General features: G+C 45.6%; 1 long non-coding RNA gene across 1 annotated transcript; it reads left to right on the forward strand.

Annotated features, from left to right (window-relative positions):
- The first annotated feature begins 4,476 nt into the window (after positions 1-4,476).
- LOC143933080 (uncharacterized) lies at positions 4,477-14,751 on the forward strand. Its single transcript, XR_013262998.1, has 2 exons — positions 4,477-4,924; positions 14,586-14,751. It is a non-coding gene; the product is annotated as an uncharacterized LOC143933080 (long non-coding RNA).
- Positions 14,752-15,057: the final 306 nt, after the last annotated feature.

Consider the following 15,057-nt stretch of genomic DNA (forward strand, 5'->3'; position numbering starts at 1 on the left):
CCTCCACATAATACCAATGATGGGGCACTATTCCTCCCACTGATACCAATGATGGGGCACTGTTCCTCTCGTTGATAGCAATGATGAGGCACTATTCCTCCCACTGATACCAACGATGGGGCACTATTCCTCCACATAATACCAATGATGGGGCACTATTCCTCCACATAATACCAATGATGGGGCACTATTCCTCCCACTGATACCAATGATGGGGCACTGTTCCTCTCGTTGATAGCAATGATGAGGCACTATTCCACCCACTGACACCAATGATGAGACACTATTCCTCCCACTGATACCAACGATGGGGCACTATTCCTCCACATAATACCAATGATGGGGCACTATTCCTCCCACTGATAGCAATGATGGGGCACTATTCCTCCCACTGATAGCAATGATGGGGCACTATTCCTCCCACTGACACCAATGATGGGGCACTATTCCTCCCACTGACACCAATGATGGGGCACGCCAGTCTCTATTGCTCCCTCACCCATGTCTCCATGCAGTTTGGTGCTCTGTCTTCTCCTGGTTGGGAAGAGCCATAACACGGCTCCCTTTACATTTCTCCTCTGGACTCCAGGCTCTCTACTGCTACTCACGTGTCGTGTCCAGGACTCAGGCTTCTCCCATATTTCTCAATTGCAAAGTGCAAAGCTCAAAATGACTTAGCTTTGCGTTAACAAGGGTCTTCTCGGGGGGTGGAAAATTTTACTTTCCAGATTCTGAACGGTAAAACGCCTGCCATCGCACGGACACGCAGTAAACAATTATTTCCTATGTGTCCCATTCACACTAAAACACAGACTAGCGCTGCGATACAACGCAGACGTGCTGCACTTTATCGCATAGCGCACAGTCCTGAATCGCACTGCAATGTCAGGCAATGCAGGGTATTGCGTTTCCCGACAGTGACAGTGAATGAAGTGTTGCGTTTTGTACACTTTAAATAAAGCTTGTACGAAAAAAAAAAGAAGGACAGTGTGGTGCACTGAATAGTGCACCACACTGCCCCCTAGCTAGCCAGCAATGCAGAGCAGTCAGAGCATTGAATGGCTCCGGCTGCTCTGTGATTTGGCTGAGGGCCAGTGTGAATTGGCCCTTACAGAAGACCTTTTATGACGCCTGAAACAACCATGTGTCCATGTGTTTGGATAAAGTTTGTAAAAATATATACAAATACCATTTTATTTGAATAAAAGCAGCCTTCGTTCATAATTTGTGCTATATTTCAAACAATTTCTTCACAGTGGCCTTTCTTATTGTAATGAAATAAGTTTACGAAGAACTGAAGGGCTGTACCATGATATCCAAGTCTAAATACAAATTTATTCCAAAGATACACCAAAAGTATTGGGACGCCTGCCTTTACACACACATGACCTTTAATGGCATCCCAGTCTTAGTCCGTAGGGTTCAATATTGAGTTGGCTCCGCCCTTTGCAGCTATAACAGCTTCAACTCTTCTGGGAAGGCCGTCCACAAGGTTTAGGAGGGTGTCTATGGGAAGGTTTGACCCATTCTTCCAGAAGCTCTGGAGGGAGGAGAAAGCTGCCGCTGGAGGCTCGTTCTGACAGGAGTGACACTGCAGTCACTGGGATGCCATTAAAGTTCATGTAACTGGCATCGCTAGTGCAACCTTGGGGTCATTAATGTGACCGGGGGGAGGGGAGGCCTTTAGAACTTCTTGCACCGGGCCCACCCTTTACAGTTATAACAGCTTCAACTCTTCTGGGAAGGCCGTCCACATAGTTTAGGAGGGTGTCTATGGGAATGTTTGACCCATTCTTCCAGAAGCACATTTGTGAGGTCAGGCACTGATGTTGAACGAGAAGGCCTGGCTCGCAGACTCCACTCTAATTCATCCCAAAGGTGTTCTGTCGGGTTGCGGGAAGGACTCTGTGCAGGCCAGTCAAGTTCCTCCACCCCAAACCTGCTCATCCGTGTCTTTATGGACCTTGCTTTGTGCACTGGTTCGCAGTCATGTTGGAACAGGAAGGCGCCGTCCCCAAACTGTTCCCACTAAATTGGGAGCATGAAATTGTCCAAAACGTCTTGGTATGCTGACGCCTTAAGAGTTCCCTTCACTGGAGCTAAAGGGCCAAGCTCAACCCCTGAAAAACAACCCCCACACCATAATCTCCCCTCCACCAAATGGTTTGTACCAGTGCACAAAGCAAGGTCCATAGAGACATGGATGAGCAAGTTTTGGGTGGAGGAACTTGACTGGCCTGCACAAAGTCCTGACCTCAACCCGATAGAACACCTCTGGGATGAATTAGAGCGGAGACTGCGAGCCAGGCCTTCTCGCCCAACATCAGTGCCGGACCTCACAAATGCTCTTCTGTAAGAACGGTCAAACATTCCCATAGACACATCTCCTAAACCTTGTGGACGGCCTTCCCAGAAGAGTTGAAGCTGTTATAGAGGCAAAGGGTGGGCCAACTCAATATTGAACCCTACGGACTAAGACTGGAATGCCATTAAAGTGGGAGTCCGCCATTTTTTTTTAAAAGCCAGCAGCTACAAATACTGCAGCTGCTGACTTTTAAAATAATGACACTTACCCGCCCAGCGCGCCCGAGATGTCGGCACCCGAAGCCGATCTCTCGATCGTCTCTTGGGTGCTGCCGCCGCCATCTTGGGTATGGGAATCAGGAAGTGGAGCCTTTCGGCTTCATTTCCCGGTTCCCTACTGCTCATGCGCAAAAAGGATGGTCCCCGCTGTCTCTGGGATCCGTGTGTTTCCCAGCAGGAAGCGGGGGACCTTCGGAAAGGGGCGTAGATTCTGCAGAAAGAGGCGTACCTTCTGCAGAATCTACGCCGGAAGTGGGTGCAGATACCTGTACTGTACAGGTACCTACACCCCCCTCCCCCCCTGAAAGGTGCCAATTGTGGCGCCGGAGGGGGGGGGAGGGTTCCAATGAGCGGAAGGTCCACTTTAGGGTGGACCTCCGCTTTAAAGTTCATGTAAGTGTAAAGGCAGGGTGTCCCAATACTTTTGGAAATATAGTGTAGTTTGCGAAGCCAATGCATTTTAGGGGCCATAGCTCTGAGGCCGCGTACACATGGGCGGACTGTCTGCCGAAACTAAGTTCGTCAGACAGTCCGCTCAAACTTTTGAATGAACGAACTTGCCCACACACGGCACTTTTTGAGTTGACTAATACGGCAGACTAAGTTCGTCGTACTAAGTCCGCGCAACTTTTGAAATGAACGGACTCGCCCACACACGCGGAGAACAGTCCGCTCATTTCGAGCGCGTGTCAAGGTAGGCAGGGGCCCGCGACAGGGGGCGTCGCGGGCTCCGCCGCCTGGAATGGACTTAAAGGGGAGCCCCAACGCCGAAAAAAATCGGCGTGGGGGTCCCCCCAAAGTCCACAACAGACCTTTGTCCGAGCACGCCTCTAAAAGAGCTATAAGAAGGCGCGGTGGCCCGGCAGAAGAACCGAAGAGAGGGGACAAGACCCCCAAAGACGGAAGACCCCCGGAGCTGTGCAATAAAATATTTTATCTCGTGTGTTGTGTTTTTTTTTGGGTACTTTTATTTTACAGGTGAATGGGTAGGGGTACATTGTACCCCATACTCATTCACATAGGGTGGGGGGCCGGTATCCGGGGGCCCCCTTATTAAAAGGGGCTCCCGGATTCCGATAAGCCCCCCGCCCGCAGACCCCGACAACCAACGGCCAGGGTTGTCAGGAAGAGGCCCTTGTCCTCATCAACATGGGGACAAGGTGCTTTGGGGTGGGGGGGCCGCGCGGCCCCCCCTTCCCCAAGGCACCCCCCATGTTGAGGGCACGCGGCCTGGTACGGCTCAGGAGGGGGGGCGCGCTCGCTCGCCCCCCTTTCCTGGCCGGCCGGGTAGCGTGCTCGGACAAGGGTCTGTTGTGGACCTTGGGGGGACCCCCACGCCGATTTTTTTTCGGCGTTGGGGCTCCCCTTTAAGTCCATACCAGGCGGCGGGGCCCGCGACGTCTCCTTCGCACTGTTCAGCGGACAAAGTTGGGCGAACAGTCCGCCCGTGTGTACGCGGCCTGAGTCTTTCATCAGGGCTTCAAAGAATACAACAAAGTTACAGCATAAGTGAACTCAACGGTTGGTATATAATTGGATTGTTGGAGTGTTGTTGGTTATTAGCACGTCATTGGCAGATGGTTCAAGTAGATTGCACGCAGGTGTATGGCCAACCTTTAGATATACCGTATAAATGTATCTGATATATTGCAAACAAAACTGAAAAGGGAACATAAATCTTACTACATAAACCAGTCAGTGGCCATAAACCAGGCAGATGTACTGAAAGAAACCGAAAAATAAAAAGAGAACTCCCAACTGGTTCCTGTTCACCAATATCTTCCACAGATAAGATAAAAAAAAAGAAGCTCTAATTTCCCTTTCACTAGGGAAAATTTCTGGGCTAGGTAGATGATGGAGGAGGGGAGCATCCTATATGGTAGGTGGGTTTATGTAAATGGAGCAACAAAATGACATAGTCCTCTCCAAACTGCCCTAATTCTCTTCCTAGTGAACAATCTGAACACACGTAACTCGTCCCTCAAACCAGACTTTGGAGTTTAGGTGAAAAATGGAAGAATCTGACAGATACACCAAACCGGGTTTTCAACTCAACGATGAGGCCAATGAGCCAAATGAGAGATCTCCACCTCCTCAGTACTATCCACTAACGTTCATACCCCCGCAGCAGGAACCCACCTGCCACCTTGGGTTCCAACAAGGAATGGACCGTGGAGTCGAAGAGCCTCTCAACCAACAAGTCCAGGCTTTGGTGATAGTCTCGGCATCCGGGGCCAATGGTCTACGTACAAAGCAAAGCACTTACCTCTACTTTTCCATCTTCAATACTCTTTGTTGCTTTTGGCCGATCGGACTTTGTGCCTTGCGATCTTCTATCAAGGTAAGGAAAGGGGGAAATATGGTACTTGTGCACAAATGCAACCACAAAGGTCGGTGAATGTGGTTGCTATGCGTGGTCGCCTTGCGAACCTGGCGTGAATGCCCTTGTTTGGGCACAATTGGCCCTAATAATTTTATCATGAAATGCTTGTTTTCACTTTTCTTTATCCTTTCTCCCCAAAGGGACACAACAGACAGCTAAAAAAATAAACAAGAAAAAAATATATATACAGTATATAAGCACGCAATACAAATAAACAATAATGTGATACAAAGTGTGCAAATTTCAAAGTCCATATGTTTCCATAATGGAAAAAACGTTTTTTTAAAAATAGGGTGAAAGATTTTTTTTTAAAAAGTCCAATATATAGGAGAGAATAGCCGGAAACTCCAAAGTCTTTGTTACAAAAATGTATTGTCTACATATGAGAATTAAAAAACAGCTGGCGCGTATCGGTATGAGCCTCATGCCGCGTACACATGATCGGACTATCTGGCGGACTTAGTCCGGCAGACATTCCGCCGGACTTTGCAGCGGAGGTCCGCCGGACTTTGCAGCGGAGGTCCACCATACTTTTCGTAACGAGCGGACTTGCGCACACAGGACCACACACGAACGGACTTTCCGGTGGACCAGCACGCAGACGGGCGGATTGTCCGCCGGAAAAGACGAGTCCGGTGGATAATTTTGAGTCAAGTCTTCTTTCAAAGTCCGCCAGACTTTTGAGAAGAAAAAGTCCACTGGAGCCCACACACAGTCAAATTGTCCAATTGTGTGTACGGGGCATTAGTCTGATTTAAAAAAAAAAGTCCAAGTGCTTCAAAAAGTGCGGAGTGGTTTATGAACACGGTGCTTCACCCGGTGCTCCTTTTCCACATATATACGGTAATTAGCACCTCTTACCAGAACAGTTGGATCTCAGGTTATAGAGATCGTAAACGCTCACACAAATGTCAGCCGACAGGGGTAATCCACTCCTCCAAACAACGCTCCTCTCCAGTAAGCAGATGGTTCAGCTAGATAGATCCCTCCAAGACATGGGTCATCCTTCTCTGGATTGTCTCAGACATGGGAAGCAATGGAAGGGAGAGGCTTCATGGTGTAGTATTCCAAAAAAAGCGTTCCTTGATGTCATCATGTATCAGTCTGCTGCCAAGATCCCCGGCTCTGTGTTACTTCAATTCACCTTCTACCGTTGTTTTAAAGGTAAAAAAAGAATTTATTAAAAAATATATTACCTTTAAAACAACGGTAGAAGGTGAATTGAAGTAACACAGAGCCGGGGATCTTGGCAGCAGGCTGATACATGATGACGTCAAGGAACGTTTTTTTTGGAATACTACACCATGAAGCCTCTCCCTTCCATTGCTTGTCATGTCTGAGACAATCCAGAGAAGGATGACCCGTGTCTTGGAGGGATCTATCTAGCTGAACCATCTGCTTGCTGGAGAGGAGCATTGTTTGGAGGAGTGGATTACCCCTGTCTGCTGACATTTGTGTGAGCGTTTACCATCTCTATAACCAGAGATCCAACTGTTCTGGTAAGTGGCTCTGATTATATGCGGAAAAGGAGCACCGGGTGAAGCACTGTGATCATAAACCACGCCGCACTTTTTGGAGCACTTGTTGGACTTTTTTTACTCTTTCACCCTACTACTGCTTTAAAAAGATCTTTTTTCCTTTTTTTATTATTAGGGAATTTCTAAAGTGGTTTCAATCTTTATAAATCGGAAAATATCATTAAAATCCTAGCTTGTGATCCAGCCACGAATGCCCTTGTTTGGGCACAATTGCCCTAATAATTTTATAATAAAATACTTGTTTTCACTTTTCTTTATCCTTTTTCTCCAAAGGGACACCGGCAGCGTAGTAAAAAAAAAAAAAAAAAAACGAACACTTTTTTTTGTGACAGCAAATCGAGTTTTTACTTTGGCTATCAGAACAATTGTTTTGGCCTTTTTTTTTTTTTTTTTTTTTGGGTTAAATTATTTTAATATTAAGAAATAATATTTATTATTAGGGAATTTCTAAAGTGGGTTTCAATCTTTATCAATCTGAAAATATTATTAAAATCCTACCTTGCGATCCAGCCATGAATGCCCTTGTTTGAGCACAATGGCCCTAATAATTTTATAATAAAATATTTATTATTAGGGAATTTCTAAAGTGGTTTTCAATCTTTATAAATCTGAAAATATAATTAAAATCCTACCTTGTAATCCAGCCACGAATGCCCTTGTTTGTGCACAATTGTCCTAATAATTTTATAATAAAATACTTGTTTTCACTCTCCTTTATCCTTTCCCTCCAAAGGGACACAGACAGCTTAAAAAAAAACAAATAAAAAAAAAAAAAAAACTAACAAGTTTTTTTGTGACAGTAATTTGTGTTTTTTTGGCCCTAAGAACAATTTTTTTTTGCTTTTTTTTGTTTATTTATTTTAATATTAATTATTATTATTAGGGAATTTCAAAAGTGTTTTCAATCTTTATAAATCAGAAAATATAATTCAAATCATATCTTGTGATACAGCCACAAATGCCCTTGTTTGGGCACAATTGCCCTAATAATTTTATAATAAAATACTTGTTTTCACTTTTCTTTATCCTTTCTCTCCAAAGGGACACCGACAGCGTAAAAAAAAAAAAAAAAAAAAATAAACTAACACGTTTTTTGTGACAGAAAATCGAGTTTTTATTTTGGCTATCAGAACAATTGTTTTGTGCTTTTTTTGGGGGGTTAAATTATTTTAATATTAATAAATAATATTTATTATTAGGGAATTTCTAAAGTGGGTTTCAATCTTTATAAATCTGAAAATATCATTAAAATCCTACCTTGTAATCCAGCCACGAATGCCCTTGCTTGTGCACAATTGTCCTAATAATTTTATAATAAAATATTTATTATTAGGGAATTTCTAAAGTGGTTTTCAATCTTTATAAATCTGAAAATATCATTAAAATCCTACCTTGTAATCCAGCCATGAATGCCCTTGTTTGTGCACAATTGTCCTAATCATTTTATAATAAAATACTTGTTTTCACTCTCCTTTATCCTTTCTCTCCAAAGGGACACAGCTTAAAAAAAAAAAAAAAAACTAATACGTTTTTTTGTGACAGTAATTAGCGTTTTTTTTGTTTTGTTTTTCTAAGAACAATTGTTTTTTTTGCTTTTTTTTGTTTATTTATTTTAATATTAATTATTATTATTAGGGAATTTCAAAAGGGTTTTCAATCTTTATAAATATGAAAATATAATTCAAATCATATCTTGTGATACAGCCACAAATGCCCTTGTTTAGGCACAATTGCCCTAATAATTTTATAATAAAATACTTGTTTTCACATTTCTTTATCCTTTCTTTCCAAAGGAACACCGACAGCTAAAAAAATAAAATAAACTAGCCAATCTCTATTTTATGCAAAACTGAGAAAAACAAATATTCTGACCACACCTATTCATCAAAAGTAATAGCATTATAGTATATTTAGCATTTTTTTTAAGAATATGCAGTCTTTTATCATCAGGGCTACTGTTAGAAAATACAGGGCCCTGTACCTGTACCGCCTACCTGAATTCCCCCCCCCACCCCCCCAAAAAACAATAATAATAATAACGATAATAATATTTTCCCTAGAAATACATTTTAATCATTAATAGTGGACAGAAACATAACATAATGCTCTGTATTTTGTATTGGAAGAGGGAATTTGAGGAGTGGCATAGGGGTAAGGATTATTATAGGAAGGGAAATTTGGGGGGGGGGGGGGTGCTAAGAGTGATGATTTGGGGAGATTGGTATTATAAGGAATTTCTGCTGGGAGGGGGGATTTGAAGTGGAGGGGAGAAGATGAACCATGAAGGTGAACTTGAAGGGGAAATTTTAGGGGTAGAAGATTTATAGTGGTACGAATTTGTTTTTTTGGGGGGGGGGGGGCATTTGAGCTAAGGGAATTTGGGGGATGGAGGGGCAAAGATTTGTGCTGAGAAGGGGGATTTCAGCAGGGCGGCAGGTTTGCACTTGGGGAGGTGGAATTTATGCTTAGGGGGTAAGCATGCAGATTAGTGCTCAGCACTTTTTGTGGGCGGATCTTTGCTGACACATAATCAACATATATCTTGGGTGTGGGGGGGGGGGGGGGGGGGTGCGCAGTTTGGCATGTCCACCCTGGGCTCTAGATGACCTTGTCCTGGCACTGACTATGCTTCAGTTATGAATGAACACAGTGAGTGATTCATCACTCACTGTGTTCATTATTCACTAAAGGAAGGGGCCGGTCAGTGGTAAACAATTCACCTGCTGCCAACCCCCCCCACCCCCCAGTCGGGTCACAGACAGCACTGAAGCCCCCACCCGTTCGGCCGGGTGGGTCACGGGTGGCACCCCCTGTCAGGCAGTCAGTAAGTCAGGGGCAGCACCCCATCTAGTGGGCAGCACTATGGGCGGCAGCGGCTTCTCTCCAGGCTGCGGCAGGTCTCGGTTTCCTAGCCTCCCCTCCCTCCTCCTCCTGGCGGCCAATCAGATCATATCTCCTTCCGGCCAAACGGGTGGCTGGTCTCATGACCGGCTTCCTGATTACAAAGACACTGAATTTAAAAAGAGCCAACTTCCCTAAACTATGAACCTTGCTAGAAGGCATGAATTAGATAAAATCTTAGGAACCAAGACCTGCAGGTCGTACCAGATCTGTGTTGCAGTTAGATGTTAAGGCTGGATTCACATCTATGGCATTTTTAGTGCTTTTTGCATTTTTGCAGATTTGCACTACAGAACGTGTTCCATAGGAAACCATGATAAATGGACTGTAGTGAAAATCTGCAAAATGCAAAAAGCACTAAAAATGCCATAGGCGTGAATCCAGCCTTAGAGCAGGAAGCTGAGTATTGTGGAGCAGGAACCAGGCAAAGGAACATCGTGGTACCAGATAAGGAGACAAAGGCAGAGTTGGGGCAAAAACTGAAATCAGGAACAGCGTGGTAATGAACCAGGAGGCAAAAACAGCGTCCGGGAAACAATACTAGGTCAGTAGCAGCTGGGCAGGCAAGGTAGTAAGCACAGTTTATGTCAGGACCGGGATCTGAACCCATTACTTCTGCTGCATGGAGCTCTTCTTGATGAGCCACCTGAGATTCTGAACAGCACCGTGTCTGAGCCTTTGGACAATCCTGCCTTGTGGCTTGTTTCTGGTGAACCCTGAGCTCCTTGCTCCTCCCATGAACTTCCTGTTTAAGCCATGCTTTTGCACTTCCTGTCTGCCAGATTATTGTGCTCTTTTTCAGCCAAGGTCTTGCTCTTGTCTCTCCTGCTGCCATCCATATCTTCAATATCACTTGTTCATAAACTATGCTTCCTCTCGATCCCAACCAGCAACAATTTGTTACCAACCTTGGCTTCTTCCTGGAGTACGCTTCCGCTTGATCCCAACCTGCAATTACTCATTACCGACCTTTGGCTTGTTACTTGAGTATGCTTCCGCTTGATCCCAACCTGCAACTACTTGTTATTGACCTTTGGCTTGTTCCTTGTCTATGCTTCCGCTTAAAGTGGTTGTAAACTCTGTACTACCACTTTTACCTACAGGTTTACCTGTGGGTACTGAGAATATCTCCTAAACTTGCACCGCTTAGGAGATATTCATTGTATCCACATGGGCACATTTTGACGTCATCAGCACATGCGCACTGAAGAAATGGCTCGCTCGTGCCGATTCAATTCAGTGACTGTAAAACATGTGCCGTTAACTGTGGCAACCATGCGCCCATGGATTACAAATATGTCCAGCGCTCTGCATGGCGCAGACATTTGCCACTGCATTACAGACAATCTGAACTTTCTTACAAACTTTCTTACAAACTCCTGCTTGACAACAGAAAAGGGAAATGAAAATGTCTACTGTTAACCCTGGTGATGGAAAGCAACCTGGGGGTGCCTGCGGGCGGGACTCTTCTAAGCTAGTCTTATACAGTGAGGCATGGAAAGTTGACTTTATTGTTGTCAAGGACAACCACTGGACAGTTTGCCTGCTATCAGCGTTCAGCTAATGTGGCGCAGCCTGTGTGGGGCTACATGTCTGGAAAGAACCAGCTAGCACCAGCGTGCCTGTTAACTTCAGCTTGTTCTACAAGGAGTTAACGCAGCGTCTGTAGGATGGAGCCTGCTTATCAGTTCCTCAGGCGCCGAGCAGACGGGAGTTGGAGGGTGGAGTCATGCCCTGTAGGAAGCTGACAAGCTCCAGCCAGTAGCAGACACCACGAGGCAGCTAAAGATGGCAGAGGGTAATTGGCCAATACCCACTTTACAGTGGATGCCTGACATGCAGGAGCGAGCGCTAGTAGACACTGGATGATTGGAGATTCGTGGAGGACTCGCCTTGGGGGCGATTGAAGGAGTGGAGAGGCTGTGTCTACTCTGTCCCCAGTGCCAGATCCTGATGGGGAGAGTGACTTCTTGGGCCCAGTGTTGCCATTGTGGAGAGTCACTAACTCGGCTTGGACCTGTTCAGAAGGAGTCAAGATATTACTCTGTCAACCTGCCATCAAGAGCTTGTACGCAGCAGCCACGGGGGCCAGGGATCACCAGCCAGAGGCTAAGAGGTGTTGCGGCCTGGCAACTCCTCCATGAAGATCCTGGACATATGTGATGAAGAGGATGCCGCCACGACCAATGGCTTGGCCAGGCGCCTGGTGACTGCATGTGTCAGTGTGCAGGAACTGGATGATATCCCTGAAGAGGCTGCCTGCTCTTGCTGTGCCTCTCTGGAAGCAGCCCATGCTAGAAGGAGGTGCGCCTCCAGGTGAGGTGAATGAGGTAATCGAGGGCCGGGTCATTGATTGGGGTTCACCCAGAATACTGGAGAAATATGGGGTGTTTATCCTTTTGGCTCACTCCTCCTACCGAAGTGTATTTGCTATCTAGCCTTCTGGGCCGTCACATCGCTCCTGGGCAACCGCGCTTGCACGGTTCTCAGTGTGCCTTGTGTGGAGGTTTAGCTAGTGGGAGCTCATTACTTTCCTATTCCCCTTTGGGGCGCTTGCTCCCCCGCTTCCGCTCTGTAGTTGTCAATTATTGCAGCCAGCTGCGCATGCGGGAACGGCAGAATGGTATGTGTGCATTCCTATCTGGCAAAGTAAGTATACCCGTACAGTGAAAATGTCCAAAGTGTTAATATTTTGTGTGGCTACCATTATTTTCCAGCACTGCCTTAACCCTCTTGGGCATGGAGTTCACCAGAGCTTCACAGGTTACCACTGGAGTCCTCTTCACCTCCTCCATGACGACATCATGGAGCTGGTGGATGTTAGACACCTTTGTGTTCCTCCACCTTCCATTTGAAGATGCCCCACAGATGATCAATAGGGTTTAGGTCTGGAGACATGCTTGGCCAGTCCATCACCTTTACCCTTCTTTAGCAAGGCAGTGGTGGTCTTGAAGGTGTGTTTGGGGTGGTTATCATGTTGGAATATTGCCCTGCGGCCCAGTCTCTGAAGGGAGGGGATCCTGCTCTGCTTCAGTATGTCACAGTACATGTTGGCATTCATGGTTCCCTCAATGATCTGTAGCTCACCAGTGTCGGCAGCACTCATGCAGCCCCAGACCGTGACACTCCCACCACCATGCCTGACTGTAGGCAAGACACACTTGTCTTTGTCCTCCTCACCTGGTTGCCACCACACACGCTTAACACCATCTGAACCAAATAAGTTTATCTTGGTCTCATCAGACCACAGGCCGCTGAGCACGTGACCTCAACTACTTTGGTCGACCATGGCGAGGCCTGTTCTGAGTGGAACCTGTCCTGTTAAACCGCTGTATGGTCTTGGCCATCGTGCTGCAGCTCAGTTTCAGGGTCTTGGCAAACTTCTTATAGCCTAGGCCAGTGATGGCGAACCTTGGCACCCCAGATGTTTTGGAACTACATTTCCCATGATGCTCATGCACACTGCAGTGTAGTGGAGCATCATGGGAAATGTAGTTCCAAAACATCTGGAGTGCCAAGGTTCGCCATCACTGGCCTAGGCCATCTTTATGTAGAGCAACAATTCTTTTTTTCAGATCCTCAGAGAGTTCTTTGCCATGAGGTGCCATGTTGAACTTCCAGTGACCAGTATGCGAGTGTCATGGTTATGCAACAGAGTTTGTCTGTCAGCTTACCTCTCACTATGTGTTCATCTCTAGAGACCAGCTACTCTCACCTGACTGCTTTTATAATCTCTCCTCTAAGCATGGCTCCACCCCAGCTCCTATCAGAGAACTCTATATTAACCTGTGCACTGCAGGCCAGCTGTGCTGATCAACATTGTGTGTTTGGCTTCCTGTTTCCTGCTTGCTGCGTGCTCTTCGTTTGTCTCTGTTACCGACCTTGATGTGTTCTCGACTATTCCTGTCTGCTTGTGACTCTGACCTTTTGGTGTGTCCCCGACTATCCCTGTTTGCCTGTGACCCTGAACCTTTGACGTGTACTCTGTTGTCCTTGTCTGCTGGTGGCCCCGACCTTGGCTTATTCCCTTACTATCCCTATCCTCCTGTTGCCTACTGTGGGCGTGAGCTAGAGGACCCTGCGGGTCGTGACTTGGAGACAGTTGCAGCCCAGTCCATCCTCACTACTAGAGGCTCTGGTGAACATCTGCTGGCTCTTAGCCCCTGTACACACGGTCGGACATTTCAACAACCAAATCCGTCGGATTTTGTCCGAAACTGTTGCATACACACGGTCGGACAAAGTTGTCGAAAAATCCGATTGTACATAACGTGATGATGTTATTTCGTTACGACGGGACTACGTTCAGGCTAGTAGCCAATAGCTTTGATGTAGGAATTTGATCTGAGCATGCGTGGCACTTTGTCCGATCGGAATTCTCTACACATGATCGGAGTATGTCCTATCGGACCAGTTTGAAAATTTGGTCCGACGGATATTCCGACGGAAACAGTCCGATGCATACCACACACAGTCGGATTATCCGACAAGACGGTCCGATAGGACACATTCCGACGGATTCTCCGACCGTGTGTAAGGGGGTTTAGACTCCGCGCCCTGGGGAGTCTTACGTTCTAACCCCAGTGGGATCTGTGTTGGTGTTCCAGCGGCCCTGCCTACCTTTACCACCCAGACTCCCATCCGCAGCAGTCAGTTTCCACTACCTTGCGGTGAACTCCTGATCCCAACGGTGTGCGTCTGTCACCTGGCCTCAGGTGTCCTGACAGAGAGAGTGAGAGCGATAACACCAAATTTAACACACCTGCTCCCCATTCACACCTGAGATCTTGTAACACTAACGAGTCACACGACACCGGGGGGGAGGGAAAATGGCTAGTTGGGCCCAATTTGGACATTTTCACTTAGGGGTGTAATCACTTTTGTTGCCAGCGGTTTAGACATTAATGGCTGTGTGTCCCCTGTTTGAGGGGACACCAAATTTACACCGTTATACAAGCTGTACACTCACTACTTTACATTGTAGACAAGTGTCATTTCTTCAGTGTTGTCACATGAAAAGATAGAAGAAAATATTTACAAAAATATGAGGGGTGTACTTACTTTTGTAAGATACTGTATATAGATCATCCAGAGAGGAATGTTTTTATTTATTTATTTTTGCAACAAAAGTGGAGTTACTTTTTAAACATCCATTGTGACCCTTTACTTGTCTCTTTCAGGCACAGAGATGTGCGGATCGGAATGACCCGGTGGGAGCAGCCTACCATGGAACTAAAGCTTTTAAGGAGAATATATTTGCTCTGGTGATTGGAATAATATTAGAAATTGTACTGGCTGTGTTATATTATTTCAGATATTTTAATAACGAATAAATAAATAAACCTTTTTGCTGTGTCCGCTTTCATTTAGTACTTCATTCAAAATCTATAACCATCAAAACAGAAACATTGGTTGGGCCCAATGGCTTAAAATTAACAGCTCTCCCAAACAAACAAAAGAAAAAAAAAGCAAAAAAAAAAGAGCGACAATTTTGAAAAATAAAAAACTATATATTTTTTTTGCTTTCTGCTATAAAGCATATCCAATAAAAATTGTAAAAAAATCGAATTTCTTTATCACTTTAGGCCAATATGTATTCTGCTACATATTTTTTGGTAAACAAAATCCCAATAGGAGTGTATTGGTTGGTTA

This window comes from Lithobates pipiens, unplaced genomic scaffold (assembly GCF_037356315.1).
Source record: "Lithobates pipiens isolate NorthernLeopardFrog02 unplaced genomic scaffold, aLitPip1_a1.2 Scaffold_27, whole genome shotgun sequence".
Taxonomy (NCBI): Eukaryota; Metazoa; Chordata; class Amphibia; order Anura; family Ranidae; genus Lithobates; species Lithobates pipiens.